The sequence below is a fragment of the Carcharhinus amblyrhynchos genome, chromosome 1 (assembly GCF_965287045.1).
Source record: "Carcharhinus amblyrhynchos chromosome 1, sCarAmb.v2.hapA, whole genome shotgun sequence".
NCBI lineage: Eukaryota > Metazoa > Chordata > Chondrichthyes > Carcharhiniformes > Carcharhinidae > Carcharhinus > Carcharhinus amblyrhynchos.
Window position 1 is genome coordinate 14,858,161 of NC_137324.1, and position 27,203 is coordinate 14,885,363.

Here is a 27,203-nt window from a genome sequence, read left to right on the forward strand (position 1 = left end):
TACAATCCCACGCAGGTCCTTCCCCCCCCCCCCCCATCGCCCCATTTATTAGATGGCCAATCTACCTAAACAGCACGTCTTCCAGACTGTGGGAGGAAACTGGAGCAGCCAAAGGAAACCCACACAGACATTTGGAGAATGTGCAAACTTCGCACGCACGACGACCCGAGGCTTCCGGCACGATGAAGCAACGGTGTTAACCACTGTGCCGCCCAAAAAGAAGGGGCTTAAGTGCCCCTCCTTCCCTTTCCTCCCAGTGCTCCTACACTCTCTTCCTTTCTTTTTAGGTAACGATCCAATTCCCTTTTGAAACAAAGCAGAAAATGCTGGAAAATGTCAGCAGACCTGATAGGTCTGGATGGTCCCAAACATTGGCTCTATTCTTGTCTCCGCAGATGCTGTAAAAAGTCTGACAACACCAGGTTTTAGTAACCAACCGAGTTTACTGTCAAATAAATCGGATGGACTAAAACCTGGTGTTGTCAGACTTTTTACTGTGTTTACCCCAGTCCAACGCTGGCACATCCACATCATGACTACTATCGACTCCGCAGATACTGCCAGACCTGCTGAGATTTTCCAACATTTTCTGTTTTTGTTTTAGATTCCAGCATCCACGCTCATTTGCTTTTTGTATTCTTTTAATTTCCATTTGAATTGCTCAGTTGAACTTGGCCCAATCCGCACCCTCAGGCAGCGCATTCCAGATTATAACCACTGGTTGCATAAACAAGTCAATTAATTTAAACTTGACTCCTGAGGATCCAGATTCAGATCCTGACATGGCAGATGATTTGATTTATTATTGTCACATGTATTAGCACATAATGAAAAGTATTGTTTCTTGCGCGCTACACATACAAAGCGTACCATTCATAGAGAAGGAAATGAGAGAGACAGAATGTAGTGTTACAGTCATAGCTAGGGTGTAGAGAAAGATCAACTTAATTCAAGCTAGATCTAGTCAAAAGTCTGACAGCAGCAGGGAAGAAGCTGTTCTTGAGTCAGTTGGTATGTGACTTCAGACTTTTGTATCTTTTTCCCAACAGGAGAAGGGGGAAGAGAGAATGTCGGTGTGTGTGAAGCCCTTAATTATGCTGGCTGCTTTGCTGAGACAGCAGGAAGTGTAGACAAGAGTCAATGGAAGGGATAAAAGCAAATTACTGCGGATGCTGGAATTTGAAACCAAAAGAGAAAATGCTGGAGAATCTCAGCAGGTCTGGCAGCATCTGTAAGGAGAGAAAAGAGCTAACATTTCAAATCCAGATGATCTTTTGTGTGCATGGTTCCTGCATCGCTGCAGGAAAGGATGTCCCGAGGCATGGTACGTTAGGGAGACCATGCAGATGCTACAACAACAGATGAATGAACACCACTCAACAATAACGAGCAGGAGTGTTCCCTTCCTGTTGGCGAACACTTCAGCAGTCACGGGCATTCAACCTCTGATCTTTGAGTAAGTGTTCTCCAAAGCAGCCTTCATGACAACACAGAATGGCTGAGCAGAAACTGATAGCCAAGTTCCGCACACATGAGGATGGCCTCAACTGGGATCTTGGGTTCTTGTCACACTATCTGTAACCCCCACTACTTGCCTGGGCTTGCAAATCTCATTAATTGTCCTGGCTGGAGACAATACACCTCTTTAACTCTCCACACACATTGTCTATACCTTTAAGGCTTGATTACCTGTAAAGACTCACATTCCAATCATTATCTTGGAAATTGGATTTGTGTCTATATATGCTCTGTTTGTGAGCACAACTCCTCACTCACCTGAAGAAGGAGTGACACTTTGCAAGCTTGTGCTACCAAGTAAACCAGTTGGACTTTAACCTGGTGTTGTGAGACTTCTTACTGTGAATGGATTTGGGCATTAATCAAATGAAATGCATGACACTCATATCACATCTGGTAGAATTGCATAGAATATAGAAAAAAAAGGTCTTGCATTTTTCTTATACTTTTCAGAAATACCAGAGTGCATTGGATAAAAAGTATACAAAAAGATCATTCTGCTCTGCTGGAATTCATATTTCACTCACGTCTCCTTCAAACATTCCTTGTCTCTTTCTCATGTGTCAGCCATGACTCAGTTGGTAGCACTCCTGGAGTGTCACAAAGATTCAAATCCCATTCTGAGGAAGCTCTCTGATATCAGATTTTTTTGTATGTGACCTGATCTGCTTGCTACCTCCCTTACCCAACCTCCATCCCCGCCCCCCAAGACTTCTGGCGATCTAGACTGGAAATAATTAACATCCAGGATGGCGGATTCCAAGAATTCCAATGCAAATATTAGGAGGTGTTCCAGAAAGAGTTGGGTCCGATAAAAGGGGTTAAAGCTAAAATTTTATCGAAACCCTGAGGCTACACCTAGGTTTTTCTGAGCTTGCCCAGTGCTGTACATGTTACACCAGAAAGTAGAGGTAGAACTAAAGAAGTTGGAGGACCTGGATATCATCAAGCCTGTGCAGTTCTCCAATGAGCCGTGTGCATCGTCCCCATCCTGAAACCAGACCGAACCAGGTGTAGTACCTGCAGATACTACAAACTGATGGTAAACAGGGGAGCTCAGCTGGATTGTTACCCCATTCAAAGGATAGAGAACCTCTATGATAAGTTAGCAGGGGGCCTCAAATTTATAAAGTTAGTCCTAAGTCATGCTTATCAACAGCCGGAACTGGAGGAAAACTCCAGGAAATTAGTTGCAGTAACAACTCAGAAGGGGTTGTAGCAGTAGACCCGATTGCCATTTGGGGTTTTGTTGGCCTGTGCAATTTTCCAGTGCAAATATGGAGAATCTGTTTCAAGTAATCCCCAAAGTTGTGTCTTTAGATGATGTCTCAGACACAGGTGTGTCTCCTGAAGAACATGGTGTAAACCTGCGAGAGGTTCTCAAGAGGTTAAAGAAGCTGGCATACATTTAAAGCATGAGAAATGTACCTTTTCAAGCTGACGAGGTCACGCATCTCAGTTTCAAAATGGATGTAAAGGGCTTGCATCCCCTTGAAGATAAGGTGAAAGCCATTAAGGAGTGCCTGCACCTACACATGTGACAAAACTGAAGTCCTTCCTTAAAAAGGTCAATTATTATGGAACGTTCCTGCCCAACGTATCAACAATTCTGGCCTCTCTTCACCGGCTTCAAAAAAAAATCAAAATTTTAAAAAAAGCGCTGGAAGTGGAGAGACATGCAGAAAGTAAAACTGACTTTACAATTGACGGCATTGCTCATCCACTTTGACCTGAACCAGCCTTAGTCGTCACTTGTGATGCCTCTTCCAACAAATTTGAATCCGTTCAATCCCATAGAGTGACAGATGGGGTGAAGAGACCAATTGCATTTGCTTCAAGAACTTTGTTAGATGGATGTTAATAAAAGACACTCACAAATCGACAAAGAAAGCCTAGCAGTCGTCTAAGTTGTGAAGAAAGTTCACCAATACACCTATGGATGCCACTTCATCATCATGTCAGACAATGAGCCATTGTTGGGCTTTTCCTTAAGGGTAAGCCAATACCGCCTATTGCCTCAACCAGAGTAGAAAGATGGGCCTTGCTGCAAGCAGCATACCACAATATTTTCCACGGTAGGTCAGGAGCACATCTCAAATTCAAATTCAGATGCAGATGCACTTAGCTGCTTCTCAATGCCACAGACCATATCATCACCACCTGTTCCACAGGAGATAATAATGACTTTGCACTTCCTGGACACCCTGCCTGTCTCAGCAGCCTGCATTACACTGTGGACAGATAGGGTTCCATTGCTGTTGAAGGTCAAGAAAATGGTGCTGACAGGTTGGTACTTCAACAAGCAGAGCAAATGAAGTAGTATTTTTTGCTGGGTACCCAGCAAAGATGGACTGCTATCACAGGGGGCCCATGTCATTGTACCACCCTAGGGCTCCAAAAGTTGCATGATGCCCATCCTGACCAAACCAAAATGAAAATGTTGGCCAAAAGTTACATCTGGTGGCTTGGCATTGACAGAGAAATTGAACATGATGTAAGTTGTCAGACCCAGCAAATGTTACTACTAACAGTGAACTTGCACCCCTCAGGAGTGGCTGGGCCAACTGTGGTCACAGACTCAAGAAGATTTTGCTGGGTATTTTGTGATGCCCATGTTCCTAATCTTAGAAAATGCACAATTGGGTCCTATATTGGTTTTGTCTGTACCAGCTTGTGAACTTGATGTTTCGAGTCCTAGGGTTGGACCAAGGGAGCCTCTAGCTTCGGTGGCCAAGGTAGAAGAAGAGGCCAGCAAATGGCCTAGCATCAGAGGCGTCTGTTCTTCTCCTTTGTTTTGTCACAGGTACAGCTCAAGGAGTTAGGGGGAAGGAGTGTGGTAGCATAGACTCTTTGAGAGGCCATTCTTCGCTGACCACACAATAGGCTGGGGGAAGAAGTGTTAGCATGGTCCCTTTAAGAATGACTTCTTCGCTGACCGTGTAACCGGGCCAGAACCAATGGAGTGTGTGAACCTCAGCCAATCAGCAACTGGAAGTTGGCAGAGTGAGTTGGGTTAATAGTTGGGAGCAGACACATTTCAAATCCTTCAGTGATAAACACTTTCTTCTCATTGAATAAATCTCCTTGCTTTATACTTGTCATACTGAGTCACCTCCAGTTATCACAGTTTCCTTTTGATGTTATGTTTTAGTTACAGTACCCGACCAGGAGCTATTACTCTCTCGAATTTATGTTTATTTTATTGATTTTTGTTTTAGTCAAAAGAATATATAGAGATTCAGTACTTCCTGCTGGAGTTCTCTCCCATCAGGAGTAGTGGCTATTATCAAAGAGCTGCTGCTCAGGCATTTACACCTCCCATCAATATTCAGGTGGCTGGCAGAAGAGAGGGCACGGGACACTGGGGTGATGAAAGTTGGTGATGTACTGAATGGCAGTCGAGGGGTCTGGATGATACTACATGAACTCAACAACCTGCCTTGCCACCTTCTAAAGTTTGTGTTCATACATCCCTAAGACTCTCTGCTCCTGGAATCCTATTTCAAATTGTTCCCTTTGTTTTATATTACCTCTCCTTGTTCTTCCCACCAAAATATACTACTTCCAACTTATGTGCATTAAAATTTAATCAACTACCAGTTGATTATTTCCAGCATTTTCTGTTTGTTTGTGACTTGCTGTAACTTCTGTATTTTGCCTTTGTATTAAATTGCATAGTGGTTCAGGGACCTAGGTTCAATTCCAGCCTTGGGTGACTGTGTAGAACATAAGAACATAAGAAATAGGAGCAGGAGTAGGCCATCTAGCCCTTCGAGCCTGCCCTGCCATTCAATAAGATCATGGCTGATCTGTCGTGGCTCAGTTCCACATTCCCGCCCTCTCCCCATAACCCTTAATCCCCTCTCTTATCAAAAACCCATCAACCCGCGTTTTAAAAATATTTAGTGAGGTAGCCTCCACCACTTCAACGGGCAGAGAATTCCAGAGATTCACCACCCTTTGAGTGAAGAAGTTCCTCCTCAACTCTGTTCTAAACCGCCCCCCCTTTATCTTGAGGCTGTGCCCCCTAGTCCTACTATCCTTTCTGAGCGGGAAGAGTCTCTCCACCTCTATCCTATCCATCCCATTCATCATCTTATATGTCTCAATGAGATCCCCCCTCATTCTTCTAAACTCTAACGAGTACAAGCCTAGCTTATTCAGCCTCTCCTCATAGCTCAACCCCCTCAACTCTGGCATCAGCCTAGAAACCTCCTCTGCACTCCCTCCAAGGCCAAAATATCCTTGTGTAAGTACGGCGCCCAAAACTGCGCACAGTACTCCAGCTGCGGCCTCACCAATGCCCTATACAGCCGCAGCAAGACCTCCCTACTTTTATATTCAATCCCCCTCGCTATGAAGGCCAGCATCCCATTCGCCTTCCTGACCACCTGCTGCACCTGCAAGCTGGGTTTTTGCGACTCATGCACAAGGACCCCGAGGTCCCTCTGCACCGTCGCCTGCTGCAGTTTTTCTCCACGTAAGTAATAGTCCTTCCTACCATTATTCCTACCAAAGTGGACCACCTCGCACTTGCCAACATTAAATTCCATTTGCCATTTCCTGGCCCATTCGCCCAGCCTATCTAGAGACCAAAGAGGTGGATAAGGGTAAGGCAGTTGACGTGGTGTATATGGATTTTAGCAAAGTGTTTAATAAGGTTTCCCATGGTAGGCTTTGCAGAAAATGCAGATGCATGGGATTGAGGGTGATTTAGCAGTTTGGATCAGGAATTGGCTAGCTGATAGAAGGCAGAGGGTGGTAGTTGATGGGAAATATTCAACCTGGAGTTCAGTTACAAGTGGCGTACCTCAAGGATCTGTTTTGGGGCCACTGCTGTTTGTCATTTTTATAAATGACCTAGATGAGGGTGTAGAAGGATGGGTTAGTAAATTTGCTGACAACACCAAGGTCGGAGGAGTTGTAGACAGTGAGGATGGATGTTACAGTTTGCAGAGGGACATAGATAGGCTGCAGAGCTGGGCCGAGAGGTGGCAGATGGAGTTTAATACGGAAAAGTGTGAGGTGATTCACTTTGGTAAGAATAACAGGAGTACAGAATATAGGGCTAATGGAAAGACTCTTAGTAGTGTGGACGAGCAGAGGGACCTCGGGGTACATGTGCATAGCTCCCTGAAAGTTGGCACCCAGGTTGATAGGGTTGTTAAGAAGGCGTACGGTGTGTTAGCTTTTATTGGTAGAGGGATTGAATTTCGGAGCCGTGACGTCATGTTACAACTGTACAAAACTCTGGTGCGGCCGCACTTGGAGTATTGCGTACAGTTCTGGTCGCCGCATTATAAGAAAGATGTGGAGGCATTGGAGAGGGTGCAGAGGAGGTTTACCAGGATGTTGCCTGGTATGGTGGGAAGGTCTTATGAGGAAAGGCTGAGGGACTTGAGGTTATTTTCATTAGAGAGAAGAAGGTTACAAGGTGACCTGATTGAGGCATACAAGATGATCAAAGTATTGGATAGGGTGGACAGTGAGAGCCTTTTACCTCAGATGGAGATGGCTAACACAAGGGGACATAGCTTTAAATTAAGGGGTAGTAATTATAGGATGGATGTCAGAGGTAGGTTCTTTACTGAGAGGGTAGTAAGGTTGTGGAATGCCCTGCCTGCAGCAGTTGTGGACTCGCCAACTTTAAGGGCATTCAAATGGTCTGTGGATAGGCATATGGATAGCATTGGAATAGTTTATGTTAGACAGTCATTAGATTGGCTCCACTGGTCGGCGCAACATCGAGGGCCGAAGGGCCTGTACTGCACTGTTATGTTCTATGTTCTGTAGACTCTCCACACCCTCTGCACAATTTGCCGTTCCACCAGTCTTGGTGTCATCAGCAAATTTCGACACCATACACTCGGTTCCCTCCTCCAGATCATCTATATAAATGGTAAATAGCTGAGGCCCCAGCACCGACCCCTGGGGCACTCCACTAGTCACCATCCGCCAATCCGAATAGCACCCATTGACCCCCACTCTCTGCCTCCTATTTGACAACCAATCCTCTATCCACGCTAACACCCTACCCCCAACTCCATGTCCCCTGACCTTCTGCAATAACCTCTTGTGAGGTACCTTGTCAAACGCCTTCTGAAAATCCAGAAAGACCACATCCACCGGCTCTCCTCTATCCACTGCCCTAGACACATCCTCATAGAACTCCAGTAAATTTGTCAGACACGACTTCCCTTTAACGAAACCGTGCTGCATCTGCTCTATCAAGCAATTCCCCTCAAGATGCCTCGCTATTTCCTCCTTGATGACGGATTCTAACATTTTACCCACAACAGACGTTAAACTAACCGGCCTATAATTCCCTGCCTTTTGCCTTTTAGAGTTTGCACATTCTTTCTGTGTCTGTGCAGGTTTTCTCCGGATGTTCCAGTTTCCTCCCACAGCCCAAGGATACGCAGGTTATGTTGATTGGTCATGCTAAATTGCCCTTTAGTGTTCCAGGATATGTGGGTTAGGGATTACGAGGATAGGATTTTGATTTGATTGATTTGATTTATTATTGTCACATGTATTAACATACGGTGAAAAGTATTGTTTCTTGCATGCTATACAGACAATATATGCCGTTCATAGAGTAGGAAATAAGAGAGCACAGAAAGTAGTGTTACAGTGATAGCTTGGGTGTAGAGAAAGATCAACTTAGTACAAGGTAGGTCCATTCAAAAGTCTGACAGCAGCAAGGAAGAAGCTGTTCTTGAGTTGGTTGGTACATGACATCAGACTTTTGTATTTTGTTCCCGAAGGAAGAAGGTGGAAAAGAGAATGTTTGGGGTGCGTGGGGTTCTTAATTATGCTGGCTGCTTTGCCGAGGCAGCGGGAAGTGTAGACAGAATCAATGGATGGGAGGATGGTTTGCGTGATGGATTGGGTTACGTTCACGACCTTTTGTAGTTCCTTGCAGTCTTGGGCAGAGCAGGAGCCATATCAAGTTGTGATACAACCAGAAAGAATGCTTTCAATGGCTCATCTGTAAAAGTTAGTGAGAGTCATAGATAGGCTTGGGTGAGATGCTCTGTCTAATAGTCAGAGCTGATCCGATGGCCTAAATGGACTCCACCTGCACTGGTGGGATTCTATAATTCTAAAGAGCAAGGTATTCTCTTATAGAAAAACAAAATACTGCAGAAACTTTGAAGTTTGTAATTAAAACAGATAATGTTGGTAATTTTGGGTCAAACAGTGCAATTGGAGAGAGAAACAGAGTAAACGTTTCCAGGCGATGATCTCTCCTCAGTGTTTAGCGTTTTCAGAGAGTGTAGGAGCAGTAAATCAAATAGACTCAGAAGGTGCAAAACCCAACAGTTTATGAGTGTATGAAAATATTTTAAATACTTCCACATTCAGGATTCCATCCCCCAAAATACCCCTTACCAAGTTGCTCATTATTTTGATTTCAGTCACTTTGTGTGCAAGTGATGTTGCATCTCAAAACAACTCTGATCATCATGTGTATCTGAAAACAAATACCTTTCAACAAAAGATGATTCTGTGCTATAGGGATAGAACAACATTGGCATTTCACCCAGTGAGGAAAAACAAGTCTCATCCCAAGTTGATCTGAATGCTATGATGATATGTTGGCTGAAAGTTTAACCTTGCTTCCCCTTTTACACACAAGCTAACTTATTGAGTTAACTTCAATGAAGTTGATGAATCAAATCCAAACCTGAACGTTTAGTTAGATTATTATAAATTGAGTTGCCATTTTTTCTTTCTGACTTCAATAAATTATATTATTCCCGCCATTACCAGTTCATACACAAATGATAACTTCAAGGTCATTTTTAATGCTAATGATGGAAAAGAAAATACTATCAATGTTGCATTTGAGCAGCTTACTTATTGTATTAACTTATTTTGAGGAAATATATTTTAAATAGATAAACATAACTTCAACTGAAACTCTCATGAGCTCATTCACAGTTTGCTACCTCACACTTGTGTGCAACAGAATTTCAAGGTCAAAAAGATTTGACTCTGGATCAACTACCACCATATTCAATGATGGTGTAGCCCAGTTAGCCCCTTGAACCTGCTCTGCCATTCAATAAGATCATGGCTTATCTGATTGTGGCCTTAACTCCACTTTCTTGCCTGTCTCAGAACCTTTGATTCCCTTGTCGATCAAAAATCTAATTCAGCTTTGAATATATTCAATTACTCAGCTTCCACTGTTCTCTGGGGTATTGAACTTCCAATATTATTAAGCCTCTGAGAAAAGTGACTGTTCCTCATATTGAATGGAAGACTCTTTACTCTGAAACAATGCCACAAGGAGAAAACTCCTCTCAGCATCTACCCTGTCAAGCCCCTTCAGAATCATATATGTTTCAATAAGATAATCTCTCATTCTTCAAAACTTCAATGAGTATAGGCCCATCCAATTGAGCCTTTCCTCATAAGACAAACCTTCATCCCAGGAAGCAGTCTAATGAACCTTGTCCTTATTATGCCTCCAGTGCAAGGATAACCCTGCTTAAATAAGGAGTCAAAACCTATATGCAACACTCCAGATGTGTTCTCACCAAAGCCCTATACTGTTGTAACAAGACTTACAAAAATAACAACACTTCAAAAGGAGTTTATTAGTTTTGAAGTGCATTGAGACAACATTCATGGGATGTACACGTCACTGACAAGGCCAGCATTTATTGTCCATCTCTAATTGCCCTTAAATTGAGTGCCTGCTAGGTCATTTCAGAGGGCCTATAAGAGTTATCCAGTCACATGTAGGCCAGACCAGGTGAGGCGGCAGATTTCCTTTCCTAAAGGACATTAGTGAACCAGGTGTATGACAATCCAAGGTGGTTTTGTGGTCGTCATTAGATGTCTAATGAATTTAAATTTCACCATCTACTTGGTGTGATTCAAATCACAGTCCCTCGAGCATTACCCTAGATCTTTGGATTATTCATCCAGTGACAATACCACCACACCGCTGTCTTCCACGTCATTCTTTTGGCATCATCCTTTTAAAACTTGTCTACACTTCTTCCAGTACTTCTCTGTGATGTGGTGATCAGAACTTTGCATTCAAAGGGCAACCTGTACAATTTCCTTTCTGAATTTAATATAATTTCACTACATTTGAACTCAATATCCCTTGAGAAGAATCCTAGCGTTTGCTAGCATTTTTAATTGCTTTGCTGAGCTTTGATGCTACTTTTAATGAATAATAAGTGATGAAATTGCAAATGCTTTTGTCACAATCTTTGAAAGCTCTCTCAGTTCAAGAATTGTCCTTTTGCACTGGGAAAATTGCAAACATAACTCCATCAGTTTGCAATTTTCCCAATGCAAAAGGACAATTCTTGAATTGAGAGAGCTTTCAAAGATTGTGACAAAAGCATTTGCCATTTCATCACTTACGTTCATTAAAAGTAGCATCAAAGCTCAGCAAAGCAATTAAAAACACTAGCAAACGCTGGGATTCTTCTTGAGGGATATTGCGTTTAGAATGGAGAGCAAGGAAAAAAGAACATTATAGATTTGATTATTCAACATCTGTTGTAGGCAAGTTGTAGGCAAATTAAGGAATGAGCATTTTGTAAAATTTGAACTGATGAGAGAAAACCAGCATGGATATGTAAGGGATTGGTATGTCTAACAAAACTAGCTGAACGTTTTGAGGTAGTAACTAAAATATTATAAAGGGAAAGGAAAGGGCAGCATGCTGCACAGTGGTTGGCACTGCTGCCTCACAGCATCGGGGACCTGGGTTCAATTCCAGCCATTGGTGACTATCTGTGTGGAGTTTGAACATTCTCCCCATGTCTCCATGGGTTTCTCTATGTTCTCTAGTTTTGTCCCACAGTCCAAAGATGTGTAGCTTAGGTGGATTAGCCTTGGTAAATGTGTGAGCTTATGAGGATAGGACTGGGTAAAATGCTCTTTCAGAGATTGGTGCAGAGTTGATGGGCCAAATGGTCTTCAGCTATACTGTAGGGACTCTACAGTTCTGTGGAATGTTTGTGGATGTAGTTTATATAAACTTTTAGATGGGATTTGATAAAGTCCTGTGTAAGAACATAGGGAATAAGGGCAGGAGAACACTTCCATTCAGTCTGATTAAGGTTGACCTTGGGATTCATCCCCATTTTCCCACCCACTCCTATATCTCTTGATTACCTGGAGACCGAAACTCTGATTATCGCAACCATAAATATATTCGATGATGGAACATCTGCAACCCTCTGAGGTAGAGAATTCTAAAGATTCATAACCCTTTGAATGAATGAATTCTTCCTCATCTTAGTCCTAAATGGTTGTCAGCTCCTTATCTTGCAACTGGACCTGCCTGTTCTAGATTCCCCAGTCAGGGAATACAATTTCTCAGTATCAAACACAAATAAACATTACTATTCAAAGCCAAAAAAGATAAAACAATTTATAATGGGGGTGATTTTGAGCTCACACTTTCTGTCTGTGGGAATCTCAAAATCAGGAGAGTGTGATTTGCTCTGGCAAGTTTGAGTTCCAGTCTTACCAGTCCCTCACTAGTGGAGTGGCGTGAAACATGCCCCTGCCCGCTGCTGTCATACTGACTCATTTAAACAGGTTCAGCTAGATATGAACCTATTGTAGGGATCTTCCTAAAGTCGTAAAAGTCAGGATAGGCCCCAGGGGCAAGGGACATGGCCAGGAAATGCTCTGATAATGCCCCCGGCACTGCCCTTGATACAGGTTGGCACTGCCACATTGGCAGTGCCCATACCAACCTGGCAGTGCCAATCAGTGCAGGGGAGTGGCCCAATTTGGAACCTCATGGAGAAAGGGAGATTCACTCAGGTTTTGTGGACTAGGAGCGGATGGAGTAGAAGGGGATGCCAGCGATGGCCTTTGGAATGGGGAAGATGCTGGCTCTGACTGGGGATGGGGAAAAGAATCAATGATCTGCGGTGGGTATGAGAAGTGCCAACTCCAATTGGGAGGGGGGTCCCTGAGACCTCTGTGATTGGCTGGGAATCAGATTGGGGAGCCCTTTAAAGATAGCACCTCAATCTCTGTGTAACTGGGTTTTGCCAGTACGTATGATGGCATGAAACATCATTTTTATTTTGATTTTGTTTGGCAGAGTGCCCTAAAATCTGGCGAGAAAACAGAGAAATCCCTAATTGTCCTTAAACTGAGTGGCTTTCAAAGCCATTTCAAAGAGCAGTTAAGAGTCAACTTTTTAAGAAGTTTAAAAAGGGTGCAAGAGATGGACCAGAAAATTATAGGCTGGTCAGTTGAATTTGGTTGTGGGCAGATTATTGGAAACAATTCAGACAGGATAAGTTGTCACTTGGAAAGGCATGGATAGATCAGGGATAGTCAGCTTGGTTTTGTTAAGAGAAGACTGTGTTTTACTCAATAAAGCTTATTTTTTACAGAAGTAACCAGGAGGATTAATAACATGGATTTCACGAAAGTATTTGATCAGGTTCCACATGACACTCTGGTCAGAAAAGTGAGATACCTTGGGATACTGAGGAAGGTGGCAAGTTGGATCCAAAACTGGTTCAGTGACAAGAAGCAAAGAGTAATATCTCTCAGTGGCATTTCACAGGGCTCAGTTTTGAGGCCCTTGCTGTTTGTTTTATATATATCAATGATTTGGACTTAAATGTTGGAAGTATGACTGGGAATTTTTCAGCTGACACAAAAATTAGCCATGTGTTCATAGTGAAGAGGATCGCTATCAACACCAGAATGATATCAATGGTTTAGTTGAGCTGTCAGAGAAGTGGCAACCGGAACTCACTTTGGAAAAGTGTGAGATAATGCATTTGGAGACAGCAAACAAAGCAAGGAAATACTAAAAAAAAATATTGAGAGGAGTTGAAGAAGTGAAAGATGTCAGAGACATGTTCACCATTCCCTAAAGGTGGCAGAGGAGGTGAATAAGGTGGTGAAGAAAATATACGGCATATTTTCCTTTATTGGATGAGGTAGATAAGGTGGTGAAGAAAATATATGGGATATTTTCCTTTATTGGATGAGGTAGTGAATACAAAAGCAGGGATGTAATACTGGAACTGTATAAAATGCTGCTAGAATTTTGTGTACAGTTTTGTTCACCACATTACAGGAAGGACATAATTGCTCTGGATAGAATACAGAACTTAGGATACTTACAACAATGTTGCCAGGTCTAGAAAATTGCAGCTATGAGGAAAGATTGGATAGGTCAGTGTTGTTTTCCTTAGAACAGAGGAGGCTGAGGGGTGACCTAATTGAGGTACACAAAATTATGAGGGGCTTACATAGGTGCACAAAATTATGAGGGGCCTATATAGGGTGGACAGAATAAAACTGTCACCTCTAGCTGAGTGATCAATTCCAGGGGCATAGATTAGGGTAATTGATAGAAGGCTGAGGAAGAAGTTTCTAGGTGTCCAGATCACTGGTCCTGTTACCTCCATGCCAATGGAGGTAGCAACGGAGTTGAGGAGGAACTTCTTCACTCAAAGGGTGGGGAATCTCTGGAATTCTCTGCCCGTTGAAGTGGTGGAGGCTGCCTCACTAAATATATTTAAGATGCAGGTAGATAGGTTTTTGATAGGCAAGGGGATTAGGGGTTATGGGGAGAAGGCGGGAAAATGGAACTGAACCACGTCAGATCAGCCATGATCTTATTGAATGGCGGGGCAGGCTCGAAGGGCTAGATGGCCTACTCCTGCTCCTATTTCTTATGTTCTTATGTTCAATGCTATATTTAAGAAAGCCCATCAACTCCTCTACTTTCTCAGGAGACTAAGGAAATTTGGCATGTCCAGTATGACTCTCACCAACTTTTACAGATGCACCATAGAAAGCATTCTTTCTGGTTGTATCACTGCTTGGTAGAGCTCCTGCTCTGCCCAAAACCGCAATAAATGACAAAGGGTTGTGAATGAAGCTCAATCCATCACTCAAACCAATCTCCTATCCATTGACACTGTCTACACTTCCTGCTGTCTTGGAAAAGCAGCCAGCATAATCAAGGACCCCATGCACCCCGGATGTATTCTCTTCCACTTTCTTCCATCAGGAAAGAGATACAAAAGTCTGAGGACATGTACCAACCAACTTAAGGACAGTTTCTTCCCTGCTGCCATCAGATTTTTGAATGGACCTCACATTAGGTTAATCTTTCTCTACATCCTAGCTATGACTACTGTAACACTACATTCTGCACTCTCTCCTGTTCTTGTCAATATACTGCATGTTTTATTTGTATAGCATGCAAGAAACAATACTTTTCACTGTATACTAATACAAATGACAATAATAAATCAAAGCAAATATCTAAATCTAAGCCCCCTTGTGATTGACCCTTCAACCAAGGGGAACAGCTGCTTCCTATTCACCCAGTGCATTCTGGAACCACTTACCTGACTCATTTGCAGTCACACCTTCTGTCACTGACCATAGGCCAAATTCAATTTACCTCGCTTAAGGGGTGTGACTACCTTTTGGAATAAAGTTTCTCTGAAAGTTTCTCCCTCCTTGATGCATCACAGCATCTGAAACTCAGACTCCAGTTCATTAACTCTGAGGTGAATTTTCTTGAACTTCAGCTACATAGTGTAGATGTGGTTGCCATGGATCACATGGTAGTCCACTATCATCCACATGCTGCAACTGCAATATGTTACCTGCCCTGCCATCTTTCTGTATAATTCACAAATTAAGTTCCAAGTTGAGAAATATCGCTCAACTATTATGTCATTATATTCTTGTTATAACTTGTTAAGCTGTAAATGTAATGGAATACTTATAGCTCCCAATTTTAGTTTAAATAACTGCCCAAAGTTAGAGGGATAAAATATTAAAACTCACCAACCAATCACCTTCCTTATCACCTAATTAACGCCTTTGAAAAATCACCATGTTGACCTGGTTAGGAGATTAATTAGGTAATAGTAGACATAGAGTATGGATAATTGTTGTGTACTCAAATTGCAAGGAAGTGACTCGTGGTGTCCCGCAAGGATCTATGCTGGGCCTCAACTATTCTCTTTATTAATGACTTAGAGACCCATATATCCAAATTTGTGGATGACATCATGATTATTGGCATTATTATTAACATAGATGGGCGCAAACCAGGTCATCCATTTTGGTCATAACAATCAAGTATTCTTTAACAGAAAAAGCTAATCTTGGTGGGGATCCAAAGAGAGTTATGTGTTCTAGTACACAGATCATTAAAGTATAATGGTCAGGTACACAAAATAATCAAGACTAAACAAATAGAACATAGAACACTACAGCACAAACAGGCCCTTCGGCCCACGAGTTGCGCCGATCACATCAACACCTACCAATCTATAGACCTATCTGTAACCCCCAATCCCATTAAACCCCATATACTCATCCAGAAGTCTTTTAAAAGACCCCAGCGAGTTCGCCTCCACCACCACTGACGGCAGCCGATTCCATTCACTCACCACCCTCTGAGTGAAAAACTTACTCCTAACATCACTTCTGTACTTTCCTCCCCGCACCTTAAATCTGTGTCCTCTCGTAGCGACCATTTCAACCAGGGGAAATAGCTTCTGAGAATCCACCCTATCTATTCCTCTCAACATTTTATAAACTTCGATCAGGTCGCCTCTCAACCTTCGTCTCTCCAGGGAGAAGAGTCCCAGCTCCCTCAACCTAACTTCATAAGGCATGCCTCCCAGTCCAGGCAACATCCTTGTAAATCTCCTCTGTACCCTTTCAATAGCTTCTACATCTTTCCTTTAGTGAGGCGACCAGAACTGCGCACAGTACTCCAAGTGAGGCCTTATAAAGGGTCTTATAAAGCTGCAGCATTACCTCCCGATTCCTAAACTCAATCCCTCGATTAATGAAGGCCAGTACACCATACGCCTTCTTGACCACATCCTCCACCTGCGAGGCCGATTTAAGAGTCCTGTGGACCCGGACCCCAAGATCCTTCTGCTCTTCAACACTACTAAGACTCCTGCCCTTGATAGTGTACTCGTTCATCCCGTTGGTTCTGCCAAAATGGACGACTACGCATTTATCCGCGTTGAAGTCCATCTGCCACTTCTCCGCCCAGTCCTGCATCCTATTTATGTCCTGCTGCAACTTTTGACATCCTTCCAGACCATCCACAACACCACCGACCTTCGTGTCATCAGCGAACTTACTTACCCATCCCTCCACTTCCTCATCCAGGTCATTTATGAAAATGACAAACAGCAAGGGTCCTAGAACAGATCCCTGGGGCACTCCACTGGTGACTGACCTCCATGCTGAAAAAGACCCATCCACAACCACTCTCTGCCTTCTGCAGGCAAGCCAGTTCTGGATCCACAAGGCCAAAGGCCCTTGGATCCCATGCCCTCTCACCTTCTCAAGAAGTCTTGCATGGGGGACCTTATCAAACGCCTTGCTGAAGTCCATGTACACCACGTCCACTGCACTTTCTTTGTCAATGTGTTCAGTCACATTATCGAAGAACTCAACTAGGCTCGTAAGGCACGACCTGCCCTTGACAAATCCATGCTGACTATTTCTGATCATGTCAAACCTCTCCAAATGCTCGTAAATCTTGTCCCTCAGAAGCCTCTCCATCAGCTTACCAACCACTGAGGTCAGACTCACCGGTCGGTAATTTCCCGGGCTATCTCTGTTCCCTTTCTTGAAAATAGGAACTACATCCGCAATCCTCCAATCTTCCAGAACCTCTCCCGTCTCCATTGACGACGCAAAGATCATCGCCAGGGGCTCTGCAATCACTTCCCTCGCCTCCCACAGTATCCTGGGGTACATCCCATCTGGTCCCGGCGACTTATCTGTCTTGATAGAATTCAAAAGTTCTAACACATCCTCCTCTTTAATATCCACATACTCAATCTTTTCCATCTGCTACAAATCCATAGCAAAATCTCCCAGATCAGTTTCCACTGTGAATACTGAGGCAAAGTACTCATTAAGCACCTCTGCCATTTCTTCTGGTTCCACACAGACCTTTCCCCCTTCACCTTTTATAGGTCCTATCCCTTCTCTTCTCATCCTTTTACCTTTCACATATTTATAGAAGGCCTTGGGATTCTCCTTAATCTTACCCGCCAAGGTCTTCTCATGACCCCTTCTGACTCTCCTAATTTCCCTTTTAAGCTCCTTTCTACAGTCCTTATACTCCTCAAGATCCTTAACATCTCCTAGTTCCCTGAACCTTCTGTACACCTTCCTTTTCCTCCTGACTAGGTTCAACACAGCCTTTGTGCACCACGGTTCCTGCGACCTACCAAAACCCCCTTGTCTCATCGGAACGTTGTCATGCAGAGCTCCAGACAAACATTCCTTGAATATCTGCCACCTTCCTTCGGTACTTTTCCCTAAGAACGCCTCCTTCCAGTTTATTTGCCCAAGTAACTTCCTGAGTTCTTCGTATCTCCCCTTACTCCAGACAAACACCTTCCTAGCCTGCCTGATCCTATCTCGTTCCAATGCAATTGTGAAGGAGATAGAATTATGGTCACCATTCCCAAGATGCTCTCCTACCGAGAGATCCATCACCTGCCCTGGTTCATTAGCCAGTACCAGGTCAAGTACAGCCTCTCCCCTCGTAGGCTTATCCACATACTGTGTCAGGAAACCTTCCTGAACACACCTAACAAACTTCTCCCCATCCAAACCGCTTACCCTAGGGATGTTCCAGTCGATGTTTGGGAAATTGAAGTCTCCCATCACGACAACTCTGTTATTAATACATCTCTCCAGAATCTGTTTCCCTATCTGCACCTCAACTTCCCTGTCACTATTGGGCGACCTATAGAATACACCCAGCAAAGTTTTCGACCCTTTGCTGTTCGTAACTTCCACCCACAGAGACTCTGTAGATAGTCCCTCCACGGCATCCTCCTTCTCTGCAGCCATGACGCTGTCCCTGATCAACAGTGCCACTCCACCACCTCTTCTGCCACCCTCCCTGTCCTTCCTGAAGCATCTGAAACCTGGCACCTGAAGTACCCAGTCCTGTCCCTGAGACATCCGAGTCTCCGTAATGGCCACCACATCACATTCCCAAGCAGCAATCCACGCCCTAAGCTCATCTACCTTATTCACTACACTCCTTGCATTAAAATATATACACTTCAGCCCCTCAGTCTGGGCATTTCCCTTCTCCACCCGCTGTCTAACCTCCCTCTCATACTGCCTGCAGTCCTCCCCTACCTGGGAACTAACCTCCTCCGTTCCAGTCTCCCCATCACAATTCCCTCCCCCCATCCTTTCTAGTTTAAAGTCCCCCCGGTAGCCTTAGCCAGTCTTCCCGCCAAGATATTAGTCCCCCTGGGATTTAAGTGCCACCCGTCTTTACTGTACAGGTCCCACCTACCCCTAATGAGGTCCCAGTGATCTAGGAACCGAAATCCCTGCCCTCTGCACCAGTCCCTCAGCCACGCATTCAGCCTCCACCTCAAATGAGCCTTTATATTTAGAAAGCTAGGATAAAAGATAGCTAGATTTAAAAATGTAGATAGGTGTAGCTTAGTTTTGCTATAGCTATACAAAAATCTGTTTGAAACACATCTGGAGTACTATGTTCCAGTGTTCTCATTAAAATGTAGTTGCTGTGCACAGCTGATTTTTAGCACAAGGTCTCTTTAAATTTTTTGTGTATCCAAATGCATTATTTATCCCAGAACAAGGTCTATACAATATCTTTTCAGATGTTGTGCAGTCGCTGTTCTGTGCAGCTTAGCCAGAACGTGACTGAGTACAGTTCTGGGCATTACATCTTAGAAGGGACATATCAGACTTGGAAGGAATCCACTACAGATTCATCAGATGCAAGTACTAAATTCTGAAGAGAGATTACATCAACTCAGCTTGCATTCCTAGGAATATAGGTTAATGGGTGATTTGATTTAGTTTTGTTTTCAGATTTTGAAAGTATTAAAATGAATTTATCTATGGCTTCTCGCTGGTCAGAGAGGTAAAATTGGCTATTGAGATTTGATTCAGGGTCTAGACCTTTGCTTATTTAACTTCGGAAAATTTGCCAAAATTTTATTGTTTCCTAGGTTTATCTGTGGTTGATGTACTTGTCATAAAGTTTTGAAATAGGGCTCAACTCCTCCCAAACGTTTAGTTTACAGCAGTCAGCAAAAGAGCAGGTAACCTGAGGACTGGAAAGAAGTGAACCTCATAGGAGTCAAATGTCTTTTACTAATTTCATGATTTGTTCCATATGGAGGAATACTTTTAACCCAGAGACCACTAATATGTCCAGGAAATTTGCAGTTTCACTGCCATGGCCCGCTACTTATATTTTCTGCCAAACGGTGGTTCAGATGTTAAGAGAACCTTTTTTGATATATTATTAATCTTGCAGTGTTAAAAATAAATGCTTAGGCCTGGAACTCCCTTGGAGATCCTCCCACTCCACCACGATAACTTCAATAATTAGTTGAAATAACTCTTGTTTTAGGTATGAAAATATTTTAAGTGCTTTAATTTTGCTACTTGACTTTATAACTTGCAAACTGAGAACAAAATTAAAAGTGAGGAGTCCTGGCTCATGTTTCAGAACTGTTTTGAGTGTCTTATATTTTTCCAAGTGCAGTTTCTGAATGACAAGCAATCTGGATCTGAGTCCTAACCTCAAATGATTACCCTTGGAAATAAATCAGACAATCCTCAAATCAAAAATAAAATTTTCATACTCTTTTCCATTGGTTATCATCTGGAATTTAAATGTTTATTATTCAAGTCCTCGATCTTCAAATATTTGGAAATCAAGAAAATAAAGAGCAAAAAAAAGTGCATGGAGGCCCACTATCACTTTTCTGATGTGCCCTGCATTACTGACTGCTTCCTGTGTGACCCAAGCAGCATTGGAGCAGAAAAAGAGTTCTCCGTATGCTCCACAAGGCATTGAATCAACATTTTCCTGATGCCTCAAAGCTCAATTGGCTGATGTGATGGCTTCCAAATTTGGATAATGCAGGTCTACATTCATTCATAACTAATAGAGGCCCAAATTAGCATCTTTATTGCAACAATTCTTCTTTAAATGTAGGGTTTCTCATCATTCTTTCAGGAAAAAATTGAAAAGAATCAAAACTTCTTGCTCCGGGTAAAAAAAACAGCCATGTGTAAAAACAGGTTTTGGAATATAAATACAAATTCTGTCACAAATCTGGCAATATGGCTTGTTTATTGTCATTTGGGAAAGTCTAATTGGGAAATATTTTCTTCTGAATTGAAAAGGCACATTTATGTTTGATGGGATCAATTTATTTGAGAAATAAATACTCTGTGGGGCAGCAGCAGCGGCAGGGACCTGGGTTCAATTCTTGGCTTGGGCCAATGTGTGGAGTTTGCATGCTCTCCCAGTCTGTGTGGATTTTCTCCCCAGTGTTCCGATTTCCTTCCACAGTTCGAAAGATGTGCTAGTTAGGGTGCATTTGCCCTGCTAAATTCTCCCTCAGTTTACCTGAACAGGCACTGGAATGTGGCGACTGGCGACTTGTGTCGCAAGTAGGCTAATGTAAGCCTACTTGTGACACGAATAATTAAACTTTAAACTCTATTCCCTTAAAATCTGCAAGCAAAAATTTCAGCATCTATCATCAAAGGAAATAATTTCCTAACTAACTCAATTGTGCTCAATGACCAAAGCCTTGTTTTGGATTCAAGTTGTCTAGCAACATTTTCTCATTGCACATATGATTTTCTGTGTTTTTTAGTAAAATTATTTAACTTGAAGATTGACCAGGGATAATCTTGACCTTAAACAATAGTTTGATCTCCTGGGATACGTCAGATTATCATGCATTGTGCATCAGTAAATAAATGGAATATAATCACGTGTATAATTTCATTACTGTCAGCTGACTCACATTACAACTGAGTGAGGAAAATAATTATCTGATTTCTATCACCTATGGTTGAAATAAATTGTTTTCTATGTTGAAATTGTGTTAACTATGGCAAAGCATGAGGTCTTTTTCACCCGAGTCAGCAAAAGTCCAAGTCCTGTGCCAGAGACTGAAGCACAGAATCCAGGATGGTAATCCAATGCAGAACTGAGGGAGTTCTGTACTGTCAGAATGGTGCTGTCTTGTGGATGAAATGTTGGCCTATAACTTGGGTGTTATAATGGTGGGGGGAGGGGTGGAGGGAGGGGTGGGGAGGGAGGGGTGGAGGGGGGGAGGGGAGAGGGGGGAGGCGGGGAGAGAGGGGGAGCTGGGGGAAGGGGGGAGTGGGGGGAAGGGGGAGCGGGGGGAGGGGGGGAGCGGGGGGAAGAGGGGGAGCGGGGGCACAGGGGTACCCAAAAGGTGCACTGAGGACAGGAGTTCGCTTGTAAGGATTTCAGGGCATATTCCCAGGAAGTTAATGTTTCCGTTGGATAATTGCCCTGCACTGGGAATTGTGTGAAAGTAAGATTATAAATCACAAACTTCAGATGGTTCCAACTGCCTTACAATAATAGTTACACAGAAATCATTAGATGAATTAAAAGCACTTCTAACTCCTGGTTATTTATAGTACAGACCTCCTCCCTCCCCCAACTCTACATGGGATCTCTCCAATCCTACTGGACAACACCCTCTGACCCGAACTATTCTCATCACTCCTGACTACCTGACCGCCACAGAACCGCGCCCCCCCCCCCTTTGAACTCCCATAGGACCCCATTTACCATCCCCACTTTCTGAGTACCTTCCCCTCCCCCACTTATCATCTCCAGCCCACCTACTTCCCCCACTGACCGCATCCTATTGACCAGTTGATCCCCACCCTCCCCACTGACAAGCCAATCTCCCATTCAGCACCATCCTCCCATCATTTTGACTACATGACTCTCATTTCCAGGTAAGTACATAGGAGCAGAATGGCATTCTGACTCTGATTGTCACTCCAAGGGAGTTACAGGTCATGGAACTGAGGCTCTGACTTTTTCCTCAGGTGGATGTAAAAGATCCTGTGACACTTATTCAAAGAAGAGTGGGGAAATTGTCACCAATGTGCAGGCTGATATTCATTCCTAAAACAGAGTATCTGGTCATCATCTCATAGCTGTTCTTGGAATCTTACTGTGCGAGAATCAGTAGCTACATTTCCTACGTTGCAAGAGTAATTGCGCTTTAAAAATTCATCATTGGTTGAGAAATGCTTTAGGTTGCTTTATGGTAGGACATGCAAATCTTTCTTTCAAAAAGAATGCTGAACTGTTTATTGCAACAGAGGCTGCTGTTTGGAAATTTTGCATAGATGTATAGTTTTCAGTGCATATGTCTGAACTGCTTGATATGAGTGTCAGATTAAGTGATGAAATTGTTAGTGTGCTTTGTTTCATTCTTAGAATGTAGGTATTGTTGTTATGGCCAGCCAATCCCTAGCTGCCCTGAGATGATGGTGTTTTGATCTCATTTATGAACTGCAAGTAGTTTGATAAAACTTAGTGGCTTTTGAGTTTGTCAGTAGGTAGTTAAGAGTCTATGTAGGAATGACCACACACATTATATAGTTGACCAGACCAGCTAAAGACTTTAACAAAAACTGATTTCAAATTGCTGTTGTGTGATTTGAACTAACATTACACTTCAATCAAATAAGCTGTGTAGTATCATGCTTACTGAGACCACAATTTCTCTATACACTACTTTAAATGAGTTACCATGCCATCTGTGTTTAAAATAGCAGAAATTTGATAAAAGTAGAATGTATATTCCTGTGATGCACTCTGTTATTATAGTACGCTGATAAGAAGAAAGGAAGACAAGTTGGCCATTCAGCCCACTGAACCTGTTCAACCGTTCAGTTAAGTCACACGATTTTCTACTTCATTTCCAACTACACGCCTTAGCATCATTGGTGTACAAAATCTATCAATCTTAGTTTTGACATTTTCAATTGACTACGTTCCCCTACTGCTGCTCCATCTCAACAGCTTTTTGGGGAGAGAGCTCTCAATTCTCACTGCCCCTCCCTGTTTAGAACTGCCTCCTGACATGATTGCTGAATAACCTAGTTCTAATTCTAAGGTTATGTCCCTTTGTTCTGGATTGCCCCCAATGCAGGAAATTGTTTTTTTCTATCTCACCCATAATAACCTTAAACATCTTGATAAGACCACCCCTTAATCTTCTATACTTAAGTTAAAGTTTATTTATTAGTCACAAGTAGACTTACATTCACACTGCATGGAGTCATTTGAAAATTCCCCAGTTGCCACACCCTGGGTACAGTGAGGGAGAATTTAGCATAGCCAAGTCACCTACCTGCACATCTTTGGACTGCGGGAGGAAACTGGAGCACCTGGAGAAAATCCACATAGACACAGGGAGAATGTCAGTGTGGAGTTTGCACAATGATCCAAGCTGGGAATTGAACACAGGTCCTTGCCACTGTGCCACCCCAGACAGTGAATTGGATGGGAGAGAGACAGGCAAACTACTTATTCCCCCTCACAACTGTCTGTGAGCAGAAGGTTTTTAAATTATTTCTGAAATGGCATGTTTGCCAAAATCCCTGAGTTTATCTAACTCAATCTACTAATAATTCATAGTAAACTCACCATATGATTCAGTAAGTGATCTCATAACACCAGGCTAAAGTCCAACAGGTTTATTTGGTAGCACAAGCTTTCAGAGCATTACCCCTTCTATACTTAAGGAACTCACCTGATGAAGGCAACATTTCAAAAGTTGATGCTACCAAATAAACCTGTTGGACTTTAACCTGGTGTTGTGAGGCTACTTCCTGTGCCTAATCCAGTCCAACGCCAGCAACTCCACATCATGTTAAGATTAACTCAGAAGGTAGTTTATTCCAAACTCAAAACCTGAGAGAGAAGTTTTGACAACTTCTCACTGCACTCTCAGATACTCAGTGTGTGTGGGGTGGGGCAGAGTCATTTATTTCATAATATACAAAGTATATTTATTTCACCGAACACGATTTATATACCGTGACAATGATTTCAAAAGATGAAATGTTTTAGTTAATTTGTCATAGTACATAAATTGTGTTTGCTGAAATACAATATACAGTGATTACAATCTAAATCACTGAACAATTAGTCCCAGTAGCTTCACTGTGTAACATCATCATATGGATCTTCCTTATCTTCTTCTTCATTATCTGTATTGATAACTTTGGTACCATCATTCCAATATCTTGCTGGAGCACTGCAACAGAGCAATAAATGTCTTGCATTTTCTATATAAAAAAACCTAGAAAATGCAAGACATTCACATACTTAAAAAATTTCATAAATATAGCTGCACAGGACAATAGAGACAAAAAGAATTATAAATAATTTAGGAAATACTTGGCTTCATCTGAGTCTGGTGGAAAAGATGTGCACAGGAAACCCAGACGGACAGATTTCCACAATGTTCTGCAATTTTTATGTTTTCCAAGCCTTTTCATTTTTTCCTCTAGATTCCCCACCTGACTGCTTATTTGACAGCCTGCTTGACACACTAACTCCCTGTTACATGGAAACATAGAAAACAGGAGTAGGCCATTCAGCTCTTCAAGCCTGTTCTGCCATTAATTTTGATTATGGCCAATTATCAAAATTAATATCCTGATCTTGCCTTCCTCCCATATCCCTTGATCCCTCTAGTCCCAAGAACTATATCTAATTTTTTTTTTCTTGAAATCACACAATATTTTCCCCTCAACTACTTTATGTGGTAATGAATTCCGCAGATTCACCACTCTAAAGAAATTTGACCTAATCTCAGTCCTAAAAGGTTTATCCCTTATTCTCAAGCTATGATCCCTAGTTCTGGACTCCCCACCATCAGGAACATTCTGTTGGATGGGAAGATTCACAGCAGAAAGATAAAATGGATAAGCAGATTGAGGGGGTTGCTGTCAGGATTTAGTGTGGGGTTTGAAAACAGTGCAGATGTGGAGATAGTGATTGAGGTGTAGACAGCAGTTGGGAATGGGAGTGATGGGGAGTCTGATCATGTGGTGGTGGTTGCAGGGGAGATGATGGGAGGATGGGCTCTGTCAAAGGAGGGGGAACTGACTGCTGATGAGTGGAAATGGTGCTCATTGGTAGATCTGTTCATGGGGAAGGTGGGGCTGGTTAAAGGGTTTGTTTATTGGCCATGAGGACACACTCCTGTCTCTCCTGGCCACCAGAAGTGCTGTAAAGGCAGTTACCTGATGACTTGGCCCTTCTAAACAAAAGAACATAAGAATTCTCACTTTCGTTTCTTGAGAGCTGGAAAACATGGCCAAGGTGGGTTAATAATTGAAATCCTGTTAAGATGGGCGGGCTTTTACAGTCTTTTTATGAAACCGTAAGATCCTGCCCAAGATCAATGGATATTTCAATTGTCCGCCACTCATCCGCTCCGATTCCGTGATGGGCGGGGTGGTAAAATTCCAGCAAACGAGTCGCACAGCCTCTGTTTAACACCAGATTACTTTCCTGCAAGCAGTTTGGTCTGTCACCTTCTGGCCTGACCCCTTTAATGGGAAAGTTTGGATTTGGATTTCAAATTTTTGATATGTTAACTTCCTGCCCAAATCAAACCCACCCATTTTGAGGGGTTCTATGAATTATTCTATTAATTATGGTTTGTTTCTTTACATAGAAACAAAGTTAGACATAATGGCCTGTCTCTATATCAATCTTATAATCTTGTGAACAGATGGACAATTCCATCTTAACAACATGTCTTAAAACAATGAAATGGTTTCAACATCGAATACATATCAGTTCTTTATGAAATCATTCTTTTGTTCATCACTTGCAAGATTAGTTTGGGGATTCCTGAGGATGTGCTGTGCAGAATCGCTGCCAGTTCCTGCAGTCTCATAACACTCTGTGAAACAACATGTAGCTGTGTGAGCAAGATCTATTTTTAGATGGTGGAAGCAATGGGTAGAGCCTTCGATAATGTGGCTGTTTTTTCCTGTAGCAGTACTGCAGAAATCGTGATGCAAATGACTGAGTTTGCAAATCTTTCCTTTTAGTAACAGTTATTCAGAGAAAGATTCAAATATCTATCAATGCATAATAAATTAATATTTAATTCACATTTAACTGTTTAACAATGGTATAATCTATGTTTTCAAAAGACCAGTTTTATTTTTATTTCTATTTGCGATATCTGCAATCTATATCAGTGGGCTGGGCAGTGATTCTTGAATTGAGACTAGCTTCACAATGACATCCAACCATTTGTATTACTGCAGGAGTGGATTATGCAACTGATATCTTAATATTTATCTTTCAGGAGGAGCAGGATAAGCCACTCCTCATAAGCAATCATTTGCATTACTATCAGAATAGGTTAACTTAGCACAGATAACTAATCATTTGCCTTTCTGGAGGGACAAACTCGACCAGCACTGATTTCCAGCCTCAATGTTAGAATAGCTTTAAACAAAAATAAATTAAGATACTTAATAAATGAAGATGCAAATTTATGTCAAATTTTTCCCTCATTTTCTTTTCCCTCATCACTCATGTAGTCCCAACAGAGCCCCTCTCCCTCACTCTGCAGTAAATTACAGAAAATACATTCTTTACTGGAAATATTAAAAAGGTCAGGCAGCATCTGTGGAGAGAAAGAACAGTTCAACTTTCAAGTTTGTGACTTTTCATCAGAACCATTTCACGTTCTTGCCCACCACAACAGTTTTGCTCTGAGAAATATTATTGGCAGGAAAGAGTAAATTATATTTTATTAATCACA